The following is a 14194-nucleotide window of genomic DNA, read 5'->3' on the forward strand; positions in this document are numbered from 1 at the left end:
TGTAGTTTTTTGTGAGCTTATATATAAAGCTTAACTTTTTTATTTGCGATGGATATTCCGTCTTCATTAAATGTTTCTAGCACAGAAATTAGAGACTGTTTATGTTTTTGTAGATTATCAAACTCACAACATATAGCAAACAATTTCGATAATTGTTGCTTTCTCACTATATGTTTCCACTAGAGATAAATGTAGTGCAGTATTTAACAGGTAGGTAATGTGGTTAAAGTGTGGTGTTTAGATTTTCAATAGAATATACAGTACAGATCAAAAGTTTGGACACACCTTCTCATTCAAAGAGTTTTCTTTATTTTCATGACTATGAATATTGTAGCTTCACACTGAAGGCATAAAAACTATGAATTAACACATGTGGAATTATATACTGAACAAAAAAGTGTGAAACAACTGAAAATATGTCTTATATTCTAGGTTCTTCAAAGTAGCCACCTTTTGCTTTGATTACTGCTCCGCACACTCTTGGCATTCTGTTGATGAGCTTCAAGAGGTAGTCACCTGAAATGGTTTTCCAACAGTCTTGAAGGAGTTCCCAGAGATGCTTAGCACTTGTTGGCACTTTTGCCTTCACTATGCGATCCAGCTCACCCCAAACCATCTCGATTGGGTTCAGGTCCGGTGACTGTGGAGGCCAGGTCATCTGGTGCAGCACCCCATCACTCTCCTTTTTGGTCAAATAGCCCTTACACAGCTTGGAGGTGTGTTTGGGGTCATTGTCCTGTTGAAAAATAAATGATGGTCCAACTAAACGCACACCGGATGGAATTGCATGACACTGCAAGATGCTGTGGTAGCCATGCTGGTTCAGTATGCCTTCAATTTTGAATAAATCCCCAACAGTGTCACCAGCAAAGCACCATCACACCTCCTCCTCCATGCTTCACAGTGGGAACCAGGCATGTAGAGTCCATCCGTCCACCTCTTCTGCGCCGCACAAAGACACGGTGGTTGGAACCGAAGATCTCAAACTTGGACTCATCAGACCAAAGCACAGATTTCCACTGGTCTAATGTCCATTCCTTGTGTTCTTTAGCCCAAACAAGTCTCTTCTGCTTGTTGCCTGTCCTCAGCAGTGGTTTCCTAGCAGCTATTTTACTATGAAGGCCTGATTCACACAGTCTCCACTTAACAGTTGTTCTAGAGATGTGTCTGCTGCTAGAACTCTGTGTGGCATTGACCTGTTCTCTAATCTGAGCTGCTGTTAACCTGTGATTTCTGAGGCTGGTGACACGGATGAACTTATTGTCTGCAGCAGAGGTGACTCTTGGTCTACCTTTCCTGGGGCGGTCCTCATGTGAGCCAGTTTCTTTGTAGCGCTTGATCGTTTTTGCGACTGCACTTGGGGACACTTTCAAAGTTTTCCCAATTGTTTGGACTGACTGACCTTCATTTCTTAAAGTAATGATGGCCACTCGTTTTTCTTTACTTAGCTGCTTTTTTCTTGCCATAATACAAATTTTAACAGTCTATTCAGGACTATCAGCTGTGTACTGTATCCACCTCCTGCACAACACAACTGATGGTCCCAACCCCATTTATAAGGCTGAAATCCCACTTATTAAACCTGACAGGGCACACCTGTGAAGTGAAAACCATTTCAGGTGACTACCTCTTGAAGCTCATCAACAGAATGCCAAGAGTGTGCGGAGCAGTAATCAAAGCAAAAGGTGGCTACTTTGAAGAACCTAGAATATAAGACATATTTTCAGTTGTTTCACACTTTTTTGTTCAGTATATAATTCCACATGTGTTAATTCATAGTTTTTATGCCTTCAGTGTGAAGCTACAATATTCATAGTCATGAAAATAAAGACAACTATTTGAATGAGGTGTGTCCAAACTTTTGGTCTGTAATGTACAACTTGTCTGAAGATGCAGCTAATTATCTTCTCATTTCTCTCTCAAAAGACATAATATATTTTTTAGTATGAAAATTTAGGTCACAATTAAATATTTGTCTTCAACCCTCGTTTTCTGCCTGCATGTCAATGAGCCTCTCTTTCACAGCTTCATTCCCTGCTTGTTATGGGTTTTGCACCCAGCAGTTGCTGTTGCCACTTGAGACAGCTGGAGACCACACTATATCAAGCCACATAATAACTTTAATCAGCTAAATAGTCACAGGGGCTCTCAGAAATGGAGCACAGAGGGGTTTCATTCAATCAACCCACTAATGAGTCATACAGGCTTGTCTCCATTTACGAAATAAAAAGTACGTTTAAAGGACATAGATTTCCTTCTATCACTTCCTAAGGTATATCAAGCAGAAAGCTTCAGATAATAATACAAATCTAGAAATGGCAACATGTTTGTTGTTTTTTCTCTCTGAGATATGGAAAAGTTGTGCTTCAATGATTTATTTTTTTAGAAAGTTGTATTGTAGCGCTGAGCAAGTCGATTGGGCCTTGTGAGAAGCTCTCGAGCAAATTCATACTATTTTCAGCTTAGTTTGAGTATTTGGTTCCACTCAAAGATCTTCAGTTTTTATAACTGCCTCATGGGGGGCAGTTATGTGCTTGTTTGTCCACTCAGACAAAAGAAAAGAACCGAAAGGTAACACTATAATGATTTTTCACCAGGTTATCGATCCATTTTCTGTATCCTTGTTGTCCCTTAGAAATGCATTATCCAAAAGGGGAAAGCAGCAGATCTCATTTACTTTTCTTTCCCATAGAAAGTACTCCTGGATCAGTACTTCTGTGTTCTTTTTGTGTCTCTGCTCTGTTCTCTCAAACCCCCAGTTGGTCGTGGTAGATGGCCGCTCACACTGAGCCTGGTTCTGCTGGAGGTTTCTTCCTGTTAAAAGGGAGTTTTTCCTCTCCACTGTTGCTACATGCGTACTAGGTATGAGGGATTGCTTCAAAGTCAATGCCAGTGACTGTCCACTGTCCTACATGCTCACCCAGGAGGAGTGACTTCTACAAGTCTCTGACTCGATGCAATCTGCTGGGTTTCCTAGAAAAACTTTTTATCCAATTTGAATAAATAACTGAATCTGACTGCAGTGTTCAATTGTTAGGATTAATTAGAATGTATGTACCTGACTTTGTGAAGTGCCTTGAGACAACATGTGTTGTGAATTGGCGCTATATAAATAAAACTGAATTGAATTGAATTGAACAATATTTGAGTTTCACTTTCTGAAATGAGTGACAAGAAATATTAAACCTTTTCAGGATATTCTATTTATTTTTAGATGTACCTTTATGTAAAGTCAAAGACTGATTGGAGGAGACATGTGTTGTGAATTGGCGCTATATAAATAAAGCAGAATTGAATTGAATTGAATTAAATTGAATCTCCTCTCACTGTATTTCTTAAAATTAAGTGGTGTTGTCATTTTATCCTTCTTCTGCTTCTGACTCCATGTTTTATTTAACTGCTGTCTGTTCGGCACCACCCGATGACTGGGAGTGATATTGTCGCTGTCAGCAGGCACAGTCAACATGGTCACAAAAATCTGTGGAAACATCCATGAAGAGTTCAGACGATAGTGGCCAGATATGAATCACAAAATTTACGTAGAGCAGACAAGCGAGCAGACTGGGGGGTATGAACTCTACTGTGAACTCTAGTTTTTACAGTAAAACTTTATACTTGTTGGGCCAAGTGCAGTTGGTTTACACTAATGATAGCTTTGTTGCCATAACTGCCCCATTCAACTACGAGTCATGAACCACGACAGAGCATACCTCCTCATGACAGAGATACCTCCAATAAACACAATACAAACATGATGAACAGTGATAATTTCCTGCTGACAGTTAAAATGTCATTTTTATTTATGGTGATCAACATTCTGCTGCTCAAAGATCATTCTTACTGTGAACCTGAAACCTGGCTTAATGTTTTAAGATCCAGTGAGGTTTTGTGACTGCTGAGGACACTGTATTACAAATGGCCTCCTTACCTATTTTTTAGACCATGATTAGAATGGAAGACCTAGGCCAAGTCTCCCACCTGAAGACTTCTTATGTTAGTCTTTGCTGGAAAGTCATCTGATGCTGATCTGCTTGTATTTCTCTTTTTTGTCTGTATTTACAGACTTTTCTGTCAGATACAATTGAGCTTGCGTGTATTTATTGTTAATCAACTAAAAACATTAAATTAAATACATAAATTGAATGAAATATCAGCTGGAGGAATAGCATTTAACTGTTCTTTCAAAACTCCAGTGTGTCATAGTGTTGCTCTGGTGGATGTGCGATTTTATAACTATGCTTTATTGCTGTAGTTATATGATATAGGAATTTTAAGCTACATTAAGTCATTTTAATATTCATAAACCAACCAGTCTCATAATTCCTGAAAAAAATTCTACCAAAAGGATTTGTCCTCATCCTTCCTTTGAGTGATCTATATTACACACTGAACGAAGAATCACAATATTTCTGTATATTCCAAGACAACTGATTGAACTGGTTCAAAACCTAAAAAAAAAAAATGAAAGCTTATAACAAAAATTTCTTTTTTTTTTTTTGCCTTTACTTTATCAAGTCCCCAGAGACTCCAAAGTGCTTTACACTACATTCAGTCATCCACCCATTCACACACCCACCGAGCCCTCTGACCACCATCAGTAGGCAGGGCAGGTGAAGTGTCTTGCCCAAGGACACAACGACTGAGACAGACAAAGCAGGGGATCGAACCGGCAACCCACCGGTTACAAGACAAACCCCTGCCACCATCGCCCCAGTAGTAGTTATGTGGTAAAAACTAGTTCCATGATTTTACATGGGTTCTCAGGGGTTTATTGACTAATTCTGACTTTTAACATGACTGTAATCTAAGAGGAGACACTTGATATTTCCAGTTTTCTGTTCTATCATCAGTCATAGCTTCATCAGGACACAACAGTGTTCCTCAACTGGTCCAAAACCAAGCTGTTTCACCTCTGTAGCAACCAAGTTTGTTTCTTCTCATACATAGTCAAAAACCATTCTCTGTCAGCTTGACTAAGTGGGAAATCTTGGCACACAGCTGTTCGAATCAGCCTTGCATTGTTCCACATATGGAAGGATCTTATTTTGGCGTGCACAGGAGTTGGACAGATGAATGCTCCCCACTTTGGATCAAACCAGGACCAAACTCTTAATATGACAAAGCAAAAACACCCTCAGGCCATTTGTTGGCTTAAGCTGAAGGAGTTTTCACAATGCAGGTGGAAAAACAAAACAATGTTTTGCAGGATCTGTATAAAAAAATGAAAGATATGGTGCTGACAAACAGAACTTGAACACACAGCCAAACTAATAATAAGTGACCAAGTCAAATGTCTAAATCAGATGGCCACAGCTTTCTGACCGAAATCCACATATCTCCTTTTCTTTAAAAGGGCATTTTCTGTAGGCATCAGAAAAACTTATCTAAGCTCCACTTAAATCTTGGCCAAAATTACTTATTTAGGATAGATGTATTCATAGAATCAACAATCAAGATAATTTACTGAGTGCTATGAAGAACACAGATAAACAACTTCATCATCATAATCGTCAATGTCGAATACTCATGTTTGGAGACTTCTGGCGGCCACCTGCACGGCTCAGGAATTTGCCCTGACTAGCCCAGTGCCCCCTCAAAGCTGCTTGGAGTGACCTGGAAAAAAGACAACTTTGACATGGGTCAAAGTTCATATACACCAAAGCTTGGCCTTTGCCATATTCTGCTGCATTTTAATGTTATATAGCGGTCTAGAGGGGACAAAAACTGAAAAATCTAGTTTGAGCATTGGCTTTTGGAGATTCTGTAGCCTTCCTAGTTTCAGGGTAGGTGGTTTTAGTTTGCCTTTTTGCTTCTACGGTGCTCTACATCCCACACACATTTGTACCAACACTTTTTGAGTGTTTTGGAACTTTATAAAGTAGTTTAAGCAGTGAAAGGTCCTCCACTGTGTTGCAGTCTATGTGGTTTTGTTGGAACTTTGTTTCAGGAATTGTGTCAGTTTTATTTCTAGTCAGGTCAAGAGTTTGTTTGCTTGTGCATCTTGTCTTGTGTTTCCTCACTTCCTGCTATTCAGACATATTCTGTGTTTGTTTCTAAACCTTTTAGCTTATTTTTGCTCTCTGCCATTAAGTTTCAATCTTATGCACTGTCATACACTCATCTTCTGTTTTTCTTTGATAGTTGTCCTGTAAAACTCTCTTACTTAGTATTTGGCACTAATGTTTTGCACTATGGTTTTGTTTTACATGTCCAGTCGGTTGTGTGTAAATGTGAAATGCAGTCAGTTTGTCTCAGGAAAGGAGTGTGAATAGAAAGGAAGCTGACAATCACAGTGAAAGAGGTGGGCAGAGACAGAAGCTAACTAAATGAGAAATGAAAATTCAAAGAACTCTCAGCCTAATCCACATTTGCTCTTCCAGTTACACACTGTGTTACATATGGTAGTTCAGACATGAAATATACCAATCTTAAACATTGCAGATGATCTTTTCATTAGCATTCTCCTGTTCTGGTTTGACAAACATTTGCCCTACCCTGGATAGCCAAGATTTGTCCCTTCATAATCTGCTCCTTCCCATTGGCAGGAAAGAGTTGAAACAACCAGAGAGAGAGATGTTGACTGTATTTAACCTGTGTTTCATGCTCTCTCTTTCTCTGGATCATTTAGGTGTAACAAAAAAAAAAAGACTTTCTGTATTGACTGGTTGACCAGCTTATCTGGAACCTGTGTGCTGGGAAACCACACAAAGGATTAAAGGCTAGCAAGCTCTGTGTGTTTCCTTCACTGTTACTAAAATGTGGTTATGTTCATTTGTGTGATTCAAGTTGCTTCATACACATTTGTGTCAATTGCCAACAGAAATCCACATACATTGTTTGGCTTGTTCCAAGCCAGCAGCTTGACTGATCAATTAGCATTAATAATAGAGAGAGTCAAATATCATTTATCGGCATCATGAAAAACGAGTTATAAAAGATAAGTAAATGCAAAATGCAGTTTTTATTTATTTATTAGGAGGAAAAAAGCTATTCAAACCAACATGGTCCTATGTGAAAAAGTAATTACACCCCTTGATAGCTTATTACTTAATAGTGAATTGTTATGATCCTTAGATTTTGGTTTTCATTTTGTTTGTGTTCTCTTTATTTATCTGTTCTTTATAATGTTGTGTGGTCTTGCCATATTCATTTATTCCTGTAGGTTTAGTCTCTTACTTATTTCGTGGCTTCTGTTTTCTTTGTGTTATAGTTTATTCCCCTTAGGTTAGTATTTGTTTCCCCCCCTTGGTTTAGGGTTTCCTTGTGTCTTAGTTCAGCTCCCCTGTGTTTATTAGTCTGTGTTCACACTGCAGGCAAATTCAGGCCAAATCTGACTTTTTTGCCTATATGCGACCCATATCGAACTTTCTCATGGCAGTCAGAACGACCAAAGTCTTTTCACCTCCTAAAAAATCTGAATTGTGCCACTTCCATATGTGGTACTATATCTGATATGTATAGTTTTCAAAGTGTCCGCAGTCAGAACAGTCATTGTTCTGGCTCCAACTATGCATTCACATCCACTTCTCTACAGAGGTAGCAGTCACTGCTCCATAAAAGGCCATTCAAACCTTTCTTCATCTTGTTATAATGTGGTCATAATATTCTCTGCTTCCATTGGTCAACCTCCTAATAACACAGAGATGCCGACATTCATAATTACTTCTGCACATGCGGGTCACTTTAGGGTGAACCGTTCAGACTGAAATCTGATGCTGGTCACATTTAATTAGTAGTTTGAATAACCTCACAAAAAAAAAAAATCTGATTCCTGCAAAAAATTGGAATTGAGCATCATAAAAGCAATGCGAACTTAACCTTAGACTCCCTCCTATAAGTCTCCCTGCTTACCTTCTGCCTCAGCTGTTGCATATCATCTCCTAATTAACACACCCGCATCCAATCTCAGTTTCCAAACCTCCCTCAGCATTTAGTGCTCTGGTTCTTGTTGTTCTCTGCTGGATCCTCCCATTGCACTCATTGTTACACTGCCCGTTATTTCCTGTTGTTTTGCCTGTGACCCTGCATGCATTCATTGTCCTGTGCCCTCCTATAACGTCTCTATTTCAATATCAATGAATTATTGGTATGTTCATCCCTCACTTCTGTCCTACTCCAAACACGTTTCATGACATGATAAGCTAAGATTAATTTCACCTGGCACAACCAGGTCTGATTTCTGCCAGACCCGTAGAATAAGGAAATCACTTAAATAGAACTTGTCTGACAACATGAAATGGTTAAATGGTCTCAAAAAATCAATACGTCATGCCCCAATCTAAAGAAATTCATGAAAAAAGATAAGGAGCAAATTCACTAGTGAAGGGATTAAAGGCTATTTCTCAGAATCTGGGATTCCATCAGTCCATAATAAGAGCCATTATTTAGAAATGAAGAAAGCAATGAACAGTTATGAATCCTGCGATGACTGGCCAACCTACCAAAATTACTCCAAGAGTTGTTCAACAACTCATCCAACCGCTCACAAAATTTAAATAACCACAGGACTGCCTAAGTCCTGCCTAACAACAACTGGTCTTGTACAACGAGTCTTCCTAGTCCCCACAGTTCAATGAGGTTAGTCCACCACAATAACCATTGCTGAACTTCCTCTTTCTTCTAGATTTTCACAGCAAGTGGTAGTGTAATAATCTGGGTCTGCATTGCTGCTTCAGGTCCTGACAGTTTGAAATTATTGGTGAAACCTTCAATTCTGCTCTCTAGCAGAAAATTGCAAGGGGGTCCACCTCTGAAATAATAAAGGTTTTAGCGTGGCCAAGTCAAAGACTTAAACCAAACCGAGTCGCTGTGACATGTTAATATTCAAAAACCCTTTAATGTGGACAAATTAAAACAATTCCGCAAAGAGTGGTCCAAAATTTCTAAAATATTGTGACACATTTTTAATTCTGTATTCCACATGTGCTCTTTATTGACTGCAAATTTGTACAAATCTGAACTGCACAAAAAAGGAAAGCTTTGTATCACAACATGAGAGGATAATCCTTCAGTAAACAGACATTGGAGGAGAAAATATATGACTAGAATATAAACAGAATTCCTCTGTCACAGTTCTTCTAATCTACATATGGTTTTGGTGCAGGTCTGTTTTTACCAGAGCATGAGAGGATAGCGTTAAGACAAAGGCTTTATGAAGTTGAGTCAGACTTTCAGCTTGGATGACGCATTCTGAATAATCACTTCATCCGGGAGCATCAACTCCTCTCCTGCTTGTAACTTCCATTTGTACCAAATTAAACTGGATCTAGCAAAATAAACAGATTTAACATGCAGCCATGTACTAGTAAATACTGTTGTGTTTGAAGTGGATTCAGAGAATGCTTGTTATAACTTGTTACAACTCCTTTATGATTGGATTGTATGCATAATGCATAGTAATGTATTTGACACTTTTCTATGTGTTTGCACAAAGATCAAGCATCTCACCAAAGAGGAAAATGTGATTACTATGTAATAAACTGCACAACTCCGACCTATGTTCATTCCTTTGTAAGCTGAGCAGGTCATTTTGACCATTATGTGAGAGTGTGCTACAGAATCTGCAAAATTCTAGTGCTTCTCAGCTCGCTGCCTGCCACTAATGTGTCAAATGGACAATGGGGTGTTTAGGCTCATTTTAGCAGAAGGGGTTTTATGATGTTGAAACAAGCTGTCAGAATGAGGCAGATAACAGGAAAGAGAAATCCTCATTGCAAATGAGGTTGTGTTCTGTTTTGGGTTTTTTTAAACTTTGTTTCCAAGCGTGGATTTGTCTGTGGTTTTGTTCTACTGAATGAGCAAAATCTGCAATCAACAACCAGGCTCACTGAGGCAGTGCAACAGCTCGAGCTTGGATGTGCATCTCTTTGTCACAAACAGATCAAAAGAAAAGACAGGAGGTGCAGATTGAAGTATAAGAGATACAGAGAAGAAAGCGTTTGTGCTTGCTTTAGATTTAAAGGCGGCAGCAGTGTGAATGCAAGCATGCAAGAGAGGTTGAGAGAGGGAGAGAGGAAAACAAGGAGGGGAAGACAGAGAGGGGAGGGCTGCTCTCAGCATCATCTGACAGGCGAGAGGCTGATCTCGACAGCAGGTGTTGGAGGATAGAGAGTCCGATCCAGACGCATTGGGAGCGAGCGATACGTAGACGAGCACCAAGTTATTGACGAGGGGAGGCTGAACTGTGATTGAGGTAGCTCTAAAGACAGGTGAGCATGGTGAAATATATGATATAGAGTACTGCCTTGGTGGGATAAACTGCTGATGATGGAAGATGGATGAACTGAGCTTAACTTATGACAAGTCTTGACAGATAAAGGAGGAACTGACAGAATAGATGCAGCTCTAAAGACTGTGCCTCTTGTACAACTCTGCTGATCAGCTCTGATCTCTTCATCCTACTGTGTGGCACTCTGAATGCTGAAGTTTCTCTATATGCCTGCCTCCTCCTCCTCTGTTGTCCACACAGGAAGTAAACGTCTGTTATCTCCAGTAAATGACTCTGCTTTCATTGTACATTAGCTGCTAGACTTGATTAGATTAGTTGCTCTCTACTAAGTGGAAGCAAAGCATAGGGGTTTATGTGTACCTTCCTTACTCAGACAGTGTGCGTGTGTTTGTGTGTGTGTGTGTGTGTGTGTGTGTGTGTGTGTGTGTGTGTGTGTGTGTGTGTGTGTGTGTGTGTGTGTGTGTGTGTGTGTGTGTGTGTGTGGGACTGGGTGAAGAAAAAGATGAATCCAGGGAAAATAGGCTCCCTAAAGCAAAACTGTGAACTAATTATTATTTGTGCTCTGTATAGATAATGAATCCTAGATGTTCAAGCCCAGGGTAACAATGTCAACAATGCAGTGAAACCTGATGTTGCTACAGAGAGAATAACCTCGAGAAACACATGCTTTCTTGTGAGCAGTCGCACATATATTCGAGCCTCATTTGCCTCATATATAGATAATTAGCAAGTCGAAAATGTGCCAGCATGCCTACAAAGTTTGTGCTTTGCCAAAGTAAAGCCTCCCGTCAGTCATTCTGGAGAAACTCCAGGATCTTTCTTTTGGTGGCATTGACAACAGAACTGGATGATGATAACACACAGGCAGCAATCATGTTCTCAAATTAAGAGAGGAAACAAATTACTGTTGCTTCCTGTGGGGCTGGTGATAAGTGAATTGATTTGGTGTAATCTGCATTGGAACCCAATCTCATAAAATTACTTTGTAAGGGATTATGATTATTTATTATAATTATATTAATATTATTCATTATAATTCAAACCAAAAATCATTTCTTGCAAATAGAAATCGGAGATACCCTTTTGTGTTGTGATTATTGGGCTCACAGCACTTAATAAATACAATTAGTTAATTGTCATTAATAATTTATAATTATTAACCAAACCCATGCTAAATGTCACTCTTATCAACCGTTTTACCAAAGGGTGGGGAACACTAACCTTAATTGACAGACACAAAATAATCAATAATCACTCTTGCACAAAATAAACACAAACGCTGTCTCTTTATCTATGTCTCTTTTTTTTTTAATTAACAAAGTAAATAAAAGATCTAAGTATTTCTACCTCTAACTACCACAGCCGATATTTTGACGGCCCTATTATTTACATTGATATTTTTTTTCCCGTGGCTGAGTATACATGCGAGAGTTGCCTAGCAACTGCCACTCTAGAACGAAGTATAAGGAGATCGCTGGCATCCTACAAATGGCTTCTTGGAGGAGATTTTCTGCTCAAGAGGCATTGGAAATGCTTAAAAAATTAGATGATTGTGATTCTGGGGGCGAGAGGGATTCTGACCGCTCTTGGTCAGTAATCAGTTCCAGTGACAGCGGGTCAGAGAGTGAGCCTCCCCTGGCTAAAAAAAGACGAGTCGCCCAATTAGCAGGAGGTTGTGGCGCATTATTTCAAGGTAGTAAAAGACTAGTCTATGTAACGATTTTATGATTTTAGGCTATAGTTTACAGATTAGTAAACTAAGGATCTATAAACTATTTATATAGCAACGGTGCCACAATCAGCGCAGGTTCAGAGACAGGGAGACTAGCCAGGTGCCCAGTCCCCAGCTATAAACCCAGCAATCCAGCTCACTGGCAGGAGAACTACAAATCAAGGTACTGATAATGGACAAAGAAATAAACAATAAGTTAGGTCATAGATAGGTATAGTAGCCTAGTAACAACGATCTATTCTGCGCTTTATAGCGTTTTCATCGCAAGACGAGCGCACACCTGAAAAAGAGGAGGAGATAGGAAAGGATGGCACTGTGTGAACAGTGGTAGGGGAGGAAGAAAGAAGAGGGAGGCGTCAGAGCCAAAACGCATTGACAGAGGCAGAGGGACCCACCACGTACGCAAAGCGCCAAATCCAAGATGCCCAGACCACATTCCTGTGCTTGGTGGATGCCGAAATGCTCATCCACGTTCAGGGCTCCACTGTGGCTGAGGCCCACAGAGTTTTAGGGGATGATTCCTCCTCGGACATGAGTGTGGATGAGCTGAAGGCATTTTTAGCAATAGTTTATGCCCGCGAAGTGAAAGGGGGGCGTAACATGGAGCTGTCTAGTTTTTGGTCAGATCAGTAAAGCTTTTTTTTTTAAATGTAACCGCTACTCTGTATTATTTCTCAGTACTATTTATAAATAATAATAAAACATAATAGGTTTTGATTAAATACTATTATTAATTCTTGTCAAAACCATAATTTTATAGCGTGCAAGAAAACCTGTAGCGTTCTGACCAATGGAATGCAATGACATCATCACTGCCCTCCCATTCAGAATGCTTGCCGTCAAATTGACGGGCTTGGGAGTTCTAGAAGTGTTACAATTCTCGAAGTCCTAATGTTAACTAAAAGTGATCCCAGATTACCTTAACTATATGCCTCACCATGCCCAGACTAGAGACCAAAAATGTCCCAAAATAGGAAACAAAACAAGTTTACTTGGTGGTGAATATACTGAGAAGAGGGGTGCAGGCAAGTGGGCCTCTTTCTAGGAAGGGATGAAGTTGTGAGTGGCAAGTGTTGCTCATCCGCAAACTCTCTAAACGGTCACTTTCCTCTTTTGTCCCAAACTGGGAAAATATGATACACCGTTGCAGTCACCTGAAACAACAAGGAGGAAATCTGTCCTATTGGGGAACCCTCTATGGGTTTTCACCTTCGCCGAGGTATCAGCTGACGATCTTCGATTGAGATATGGATCTTCTGATCTTATGTCAGACAGATTTCCAGCTTTTCAAGCTCTTTCGGGAATGGCCAGTGTGGAGGAAAAGTAAACCCACCTGCGAGTTTTTATTACTTCAGAGATCGCCTCTGAGCAAAGTATTAGAGCACTATGGATGGAAATGGCAGCTCAACATTCGCTTCAATGGGTTTTTAGAAACTCCGGTGACGTCAGAGCTGCGACGCCTGTTGAGCTGCGTAGTAACAGTCGTTTACCTGACCAAAATGGCAGTGACCCAACAACTTCCTTTATCAGATCTCACAATCAGATTTCACAATCTCCGTAGTCCAGATATGTGGAGAATACAGGAAATTGTTGTCACATGTAGATTACAGCGAGTCCTTGATGGAAATTCCTTCAGCTCTCTCTGTGTTGCTGGCAGCCTATCTATAAGTTTCCACCCAAACTTTTCAATAATTCTGAAAAACATTTAATAAAAGACATTCAAGTACAGTAAATATTTTTGCATGAAAATACAAAACTACACAAAAGCATAAAATCAAATCTCAACAGTTGTCTTGAGAATGTGGGGGGGCTGAAGTGTTGGTCATTTTTCTCATCCCATACGTTACATACGAGGACATCGAACTAACTAGTTGGAGACAACCCAGAGATTACTGAAAAAGGTGTTTCAATAAAGTATTTGTTTAAGGCTGTGCACAATTATGCAACACAGTTATTGTACTTTCTTTTGTTTTGTTGAACTGTGCAGAGTGGCACTTCATATGTAGAAAACATTGTTTTATTATTTGTAATTGTCTAATTTTTCACATCACAAAAACCTGTCATTTTAACATGGTTGTGAAAACATAATTAGAGTTTTGATTTGGAGATGTTTCTAAGGAGTTGGCCAGAAAAAACACAGCAGCCTTTTTCTTGCAGCTATACATGCTGTTCATCTAGTTTGAAGCGTAAATAGTCCATACTTTTACCCAGGGGACAAACATTGGGAGAACAAG

The 14194-nt window shown here is 39.6% G+C and overlaps 1 protein-coding gene across 5 annotated transcripts in view; it reads left to right on the forward strand.

The window, feature by feature from the left end:
• Positions 1-14194, forward strand: part of rap1gapb (RAP1 GTPase activating protein b) — a 160372-nt gene that overhangs the window by 93105 nt on the left and 53073 nt on the right. For 2 of the 5 annotated variants that reach the window (XR_007035495.1, XR_007035492.1), the window contains exon 1: positions 10076-10208. The exons of the other annotated variants lie outside the window; for them this stretch is intronic. The gene's annotated coding sequence lies outside the window, so the exon portion shown is untranslated. Of the gene's footprint in view, positions 1-10075; positions 10209-14194 lie in introns of those variants that run through there. 5 annotated transcript variants of the gene reach the window in all.

Source organism: Girardinichthys multiradiatus, chromosome 20 (genome assembly GCF_021462225.1).
Source record: "Girardinichthys multiradiatus isolate DD_20200921_A chromosome 20, DD_fGirMul_XY1, whole genome shotgun sequence".
NCBI lineage: Eukaryota > Metazoa > Chordata > Actinopteri > Cyprinodontiformes > Goodeidae > Girardinichthys > Girardinichthys multiradiatus.